Source organism: Oncorhynchus clarkii, chromosome 6 (genome assembly GCF_045791955.1).
Source record: "Oncorhynchus clarkii lewisi isolate Uvic-CL-2024 chromosome 6, UVic_Ocla_1.0, whole genome shotgun sequence".
In the NCBI taxonomy this organism is placed as follows: domain Eukaryota; kingdom Metazoa; phylum Chordata; class Actinopteri; order Salmoniformes; family Salmonidae; genus Oncorhynchus; species Oncorhynchus clarkii.
In genome coordinates, this window is record NC_092152.1 from 90,069,787 (window position 1) to 90,076,545 (window position 6,759).

General features: G+C 50.2%; 1 pseudogene; it reads left to right on the forward strand.

The window, feature by feature from the left end:
- Positions 1–598: 598 nt before the first annotated feature.
- LOC139411796 (death-associated protein kinase 3-like) overlaps positions 599–6,759 on the forward strand; it is a 33,703-nt pseudogene continuing 27,542 nt past the window's right edge.

Here is a 6,759-nt window from a genome sequence, read left to right on the forward strand (position 1 = left end):
TCTATCTATTTAACTTTATTGTAATGGTAACCTGTATGCGTCATCTAAGGTGCTGCGTCGCACATTGCCCTTGATGTTTGGTGATGCAGAAAGTCTCAGCAAATGTGTCTACAATAAGTTGCTAATAAGAGTTGACCAACAGTCTAGGAGTAATAGTATGGACTAACACTAGTTATAAACTGGGTGGTTCCAGCACTGAATGCTGATTGGCTGACTGCCATGACAGTATACCACGGGTATGATAAAACGTTTATTTTTACTCCTCTAATTATGTTGGTAACCAGTTTATAATAGCGACAAGGCACCTCTTATTGCGTTGGTCGAACCAAACAGCCGTTAGCCGTGGTATATGGGCCACCTCCTTATTGCTTAATTATAACGTTCTTCTCATAATTAATATATTGTAATGATGATTTTAAAAGGAAGACGCGTTTTTTTGTTGTATGTAGGCTAAATGTTTCTCTGATTCTGTGATGTTGGCCATGTTGTTGCACGTCGCCGTGTTTGTTGTTGTACAACTGCCAAGCAAACACGACACTTCACCTGCTGAACCATCAGACATATAGTTATCTTCTTTTACACAGGGTTTACTTCTATAATGGACGGAATAGAGAACCCATATATTTACACGTTATAACCACGGCATCGTCCCCGTCTATGACTGCAGGCATGGCCCTGTTCAAGCAGCAGACTGTGGAGGATTTCTACGAGATCGGAGAAGAATTAGGAAGGTACAGTATTACGATCAGGTAGACTAGTGGTTAGAGTGGAGGGGAGGCAGGTAGACTAGTGGTTAGAGTGGAGGGGAGGCAGGTAGACTAGTGGTTAGAGTGGAGGGGCGGCAGGTAGACTAGTGGTTAGAGTGGAGGGGTGGAGGGGCGGCAGGTAGTCTAGTGGTTAGAGTGGAGGGGCGGCAGGTAGACTAGTGGTTAGAGTGGAGGGGTGGAGGGGCGGCAGGTAGTCTAGTGGTTAGAGTGGAGGGGCGGCAGGTAGACTAGTGGTTAGAGTGGAGGGGTGGCAGGTAGACTAGTGGTTAGAGTGGAGGGGCGGCAGGTAGACTAGTGGTTAGAGTGGAGGGGCGGCAGGTAGTCTAGTGGTTAGAGTGGAGGGGTGGCAGGTAGACTAGTGGTTAGAGTGGAGGGGCGGCAGGTAGACTAGTGGTTAGAGTGGAGGGGTGGAGGGGCGGCAGGTAGTCTAGTGGTTAGAGTGGAGGGGCGGCAGGTAGACTAGTGGTTAGAGTGGAGGGGTGGCAGGTAGACTAGTGGTTAGAGTGGAGGGGCGGCAGGTAGACTAGTGGTTAGAGTGGGGGGTGGCAAGTAGCCTAGTGGTTAGAGTGGAGGGGCGGCAGGTAGACTAGTGGTTAGAGTGGAGGGGCGGCAGGTAGACTAGTGGTTAGAGTGGAGGGGTGGAGGGGCGGCAGGTAGTCTAGTGGTTAGAGTGGAGGGGCGGCAGGTAGACTAGTGGTTAGAGTGGAGGGGTGGAGGGGCGGCAGGTAGTCTAGTGGTTAGAGTGGAGGGGTGGAGGGGCGGCAGGTAGACTAGTGGTTAGAGTGGAGGGGTGGCAAGTAGCCTAGTGGTTAGAGTGGAGGGGCGGCAGGTAGACTAGTGGTTAGAGTGGAGGGGCGGCAGGTAGACTAGTGGTTAGAGTGGAGGGGTGGAGGGGCGGCAGGTAGTCTAGTGGTTAGAGTGGAGGGGCGGCAGGTAGACTAGTGGTTAGAGTGGAGGGGTGGAGGGGCGGCAGGTAGTCTAGTGGTTAGAGTGGAGGGGCGGCATGTAGACTAGTGGTTAGAGTGGAGGGGTGGCAGGTAGACTAGTGGTTAGAGTGGAGGGGTGGAGGGGCGGCAGGTAGTCTAGTGGTTAGAGTGGAGGGGCGGCAGGTAGACTAGTGGTTAGAGTGGAGGGGTGGAGGGGCGGCAGGTAGTCTAGTGGTTAGAGTGGAGGGGCGGCAGGTAGACTAGTGGTTAGAGTGGAGGGGTGGCAGGTAGACTAGTGGTTAGAGTGGAGGGGTGGAGGGGCGGCAGGTAGTCTAGTGGTTAGAGTGGAGGGGCGGCAGGTAGACTAGTGGTTAGAGTGGAGGGGTGGCAAGTAGACTAGTGGTTAGAGTGGAGGGGTGGCAGGTAGACTAGTGGTTAGAGTGGAGGGGCGGCAAGTAGACTAGTGGTTAGAGTGGAGGGGTGGCAGGTAGTCTAGTGGTTAGAGTGGAGGGGTGGCAGGTAGACTAGTGGTTAGAGTGGAGGGGTGGCAAGTAGACTAGTGGTTAGAGTGGAGGGGTGGCAGGTAGTCTAGTGGTTAGAGTGGAGGGGCGGCAGGTAGACTAGTGGTTAGAGTGGAGGGGTGGAGGGGCGGCAGGTAGTCTAGTGGTTAGAGTGGAGGGGCGGCAGGTAGACTAGTGGTTAGAGTGGAGGGGTGGCAAGTAGACTAGTGGTTAGAGTGGAGGGGCGGCAGGTAGACTAGTGGTTAGAGTGGAGGGGTGACAGGTGGTCTAGTGGTTAGAGTGGAGGGGTGGCAGGTAGACTAGTGGTTAGAGTGGAGGGGCGGCAGGTAGACTAGTGGTTAGAGTGGAGGGGTGGCAGGTAGACTAGTGGTTAGAGTGGAGGGGCGGCAGGTAGACTAGTGGTTAGAGTGGAGGGGCGGCAGGTAGACAAGTGGTTAGAGAGGAGGGGCGGCAGGGTAGACTAGTGGTTAGAGTGGAGGGGCGGCAGGTAGACTAGTGGTTAGAGTGGAGGGGCGGCAGGTAGACTAGTGGTTAGAGTGGAGGGGAGGCAGGTAGCCTAGTGGTTAGAGTGGGGGGGCGGCAGGTAGACTAGTGGTTAGAGTGGAGGGGCGGTAGGTAGACTAGTGGTTAGAGTGGAGGGGCGGCAGGTGGACTAGTGGTTAGAGTGGAGGGGCGGGGCGGCAGTCTAGTGAATGGGGTTGTTCTGTTCACATGACAGTGAATGGGTTTTTTCTGTTGACATGACAGTGAATGGGGTTGTTCTGTTGACATGACAGTGATTGGGGTTGTTCTGTTGACATGACAGTGAATGGGGTTGACATGACAGTGAATGTGGTTGTTCTGTTGACATGACAGTGAATGGGGTTCTTCTGTTGACATGACAGTGAATGGGTTTTTTCTGTTGACATGACAGTGAATGGGGTTGTTCTGTTGACATGACAGTGAATGGGGTTGTTCTGTTGACATGACAGTGAATGGGGTTGTTCTGTTGACATGACAGTGAATGGGGTTCTTCTGTTGACATGACAGTGAATGGGGTTGTTCTGTTGACATGACAGTGAATGGAGTTGTTCTGTTGACATGACAGTGATTGGGGTTGTTCTGTTGACATGACAGTGAATGGGGTTGTTCTGTTGACATGACAGTGAATGGGGTTGTTCTGTTGACATGACAGTGAATGGGGTTGTTCTGTTGACATGACAGTGAATGGGGTTGTTCTGTTGACATGACAGTGAATGGGGTTGTTCTGTTGACATGACAGTGAATGGGGTTCTTCTGTTGACATGACAGTGAATGGGGTTGTTCTGTTGACATGACAGTGAATGGGGTTCTTCTGTTGACATGACAGTGAATGGGGTTGTTCTGTTGACATGACAGTGATTGGGGTTGTTCTGTTTACATGACAGTGAATGGGGTTGTTCTGTTGACATGACAGTGAATGGGGTTGACATGACAGTGATTGGGGTTGTTCTGTTGACATGACAGTGATTGGGGTTGTTCTGTTGACATGACAGTGAATGGGGTTGTTCTGTTGACATGACAGTGAATGGGGTTGTTCTGTTGACATGACAGTGAATGGGGTTGTTCTGTTGACATGACAGTGAATGGGGTTGTTCTGTTGACATGACAGTGAATGGGGTTGTTCTGTTGACATGACAGTGAATGGGGTTGTTCTGTTGACATGACAGTGAATGGGGTTGTTCTGTTGACATGACAGTGAATGGGGTTGACATGACAGTGATTGGGGTTGTTCTGTTGACATGACAGTGATTGGGGTTGTTCTGTTGACATGACAGTGAATGGAGTTGTTCTGTTGACATGACAGTGAATGGGGTTGTTCTGTTGACATGACAGTGAATGGGGTTGTTTTGTTGACATGATTAAAGCACTGTTTTAAAAAGATATGACGTAGCTGAAAGCCCTGTTTTAAAGGTAGACTCAGCGATATGATGTAGGTTAAAGCCCTGTTTAAAGGTAGACTCAGCGATATGATGTAGATGAAAGCCCTGTTTTAAAGGTAGACTCAGCGATATGATGTAGGTTAAAGCCCTGTTTTAAAGGTAGACTCAGCGATATGATGTAGATTAAAGCCCTGTTTAAAGGTAGACTCAGCGATATGATGTAGGTTAAAGCCCTGTTTAAAGGTAGACTCAGCGATATGATGTAGATGAAAGCCCTGTTTTAAAGGTAGACTCAGCGATATGATGTAGGTTAAAGCCCTGTTTTAAAGGTAGACTCAGCGATATGATGTAGATTAAAGCCCTGTTTTAAAGGTAGACTCAGCGATATGATGTAGGTTAAAGCCCTGTTTTAAAGGTAGACTCAGCGATATGATGTAGATTAAAGCCCTGTTTAAAGGTAGACTCAGCGATATGATGTAGGTTAAAGCCCTGTTTTAAAGGTAGACTCAGCGATATGATGTAGGTTAAAGCCCTGTTTTAAAGGTAGACTCAGCGATATGATGTAGGTTAAAGCCCTGTTTTAAAGGTAGACTCAGCGATATGATGTAGGTTAAAGCCCTGTTTTAAAGGTAGACTCAGCGATATGATGTAGGTTAAAGCCCTGTTTTAAAGGTAGACTCAGCGATATGATGTAGGTTAAAGCCCTGTTTTAAAGGTAGACTCAGCGATATGATGTAGATTAAAGCCCTGTTTTAAAGGTAGACTCAGCGATATGATGTAGGTTAAAGCCCTGTTTTAAAGGTAGACTCAGCGATATGATGTAGGTTAAAGCCCTGTTTTAAAGGTAGACTCAGCGATATGATGTAGGTTAAAGCCCTGTTTTAAAGGTAGACTCAGCGATATGATGTAGGTTAAAGCCCTGTTTTAAAGGTAGACTCAGCGATATGATGTAGATTAAAGCCCTGTTTTAAAGGTAGACTCAGCGATATGATGTAGGTTAAAGCCCTGTTTAAAGGTAGACTCAGCGATATGATGTAGGTTAAAGCCCTGTTTTAAAGGTAGACTCAGCGATATGATGTAGGTTAAAGCCCTGTTTTAAAGGTAGACTCAGCGATATGATGTAGGTTAAAGCCCTGTTTTAAAGGTAGACTCAGCGATATGATGTAGGTTAAAGCCCTGTTTAAAGGTAGACTCAGCGATATGATGTAGGTTAAAGCCCTGTTTTAAAGGTAGACTCAGCGATATGATGTAGGTTAAAGCCCTGTTTTAAAGGTAGACTCAGCGATATAATGTAGGTTAAAGCCCTATTTAAAGAGGCAGCTGAGCTGACAGACAGTCACTCCTCCTCTAGAGGCAGCTGACAGGCAGTCACTCCTCCTCTAGAGGCAGCTGGCAGACAGTCACTCCTCCTCTAGAGGCAGCAGACAGGCAGTCACTCCTCCTCTAGAGGCAGCTGGCAGACAGTCACTCCTCCTCTAGAGGCAGCTGGCAGGCAGTCACTCCTCCTCTAGAGGCAGCTGGCAGGCAGTCACTCCTCCTCTAGAGGCAGCTGACAGGCAGTCACTCCTCCTCTAGAGGCAGCTGGCAGGCAGTCACTCCTCCTCTAGAGGCAGCTGACAGGCAGTCACTCCTCCTCTAGAGGCAGCTGGCAGGCAGTCACTCCTCCTCTAGAGGCAGCTGACAGGCAGTCACTCCTCCTCTAGAGGCAGCTGGCAGACAGTCACTCCTCCTCAAGATGGCTTCCTTCTATCTTTAGAGATGTGTGTCTATGTTTAATCACACAGCTACACTATGAATGAGGAAGTGGAGTATTACTTTACCTCACTGTCTGACAGTAGAGGAAAAACACATGGAGTCACAGTCACTGTCTGTGCCCCAAATGACCCCCTGTCCCCTACGGGCCCCCTGTCCCCTACGGGCCCCCTGTCCCCCCTGCCCCCTACGGACCCCCTGTCCCCTACGGGCCCCCTGTCCCCCCTGCCCCCTACGGACCCCCTGTCCCCCCTGTCCCCTACGGGCCCCCTGTCCTCTACGGGCCCCCTGTCCCACTGTCCCCTACGGGCCCCCTGTCCCCCCTGCCCCCTACGGACCCCCTGTCCCCCCTGTCCCCTACGGGCCCCCTGTCCTCTACGGGCCCCCTGTCCCACTGTCCCCTACGGGCCCCATGTCCCCCCTGTCCCCCCTGTCCCCTACGGGCCCCCTGTCCCCTACGGGCCCCCTGTCCCCTACGGGCCCCCTGTCCCCCCTGTCCCCCATGTCCCCCCTGTCCCCTACTAGACATAAGCAGTGCTCTATAGGGAATACACACTCTTAAAGAAAAAGGTGATATCTAGAACCCAAAAGGGTTCTTCGGCTGTCCCCATCGGAGAACCCTTTGAAGAACAGACAGACAGAACCTTTTTTGAGTTCCATGTAGAACCCTTTACACAGAGGGTTCTACATGGAACCCAAAATAGTTCTGTCTGGAACCAAAAATGGATGTACCTGGAACCAAACAGGGTTCTCCTATGTAAACATCCAAAGAACCCTTTTGGAACCCTTTTTTCTAAGAGTGAAGGGTGCAACTATGGTACACAGCCACTGAAAGACCGTTGACTTAATTCCCTCGTCCTCTTGGTGTCCTTTGTCTGCTCTGTTGTATGTG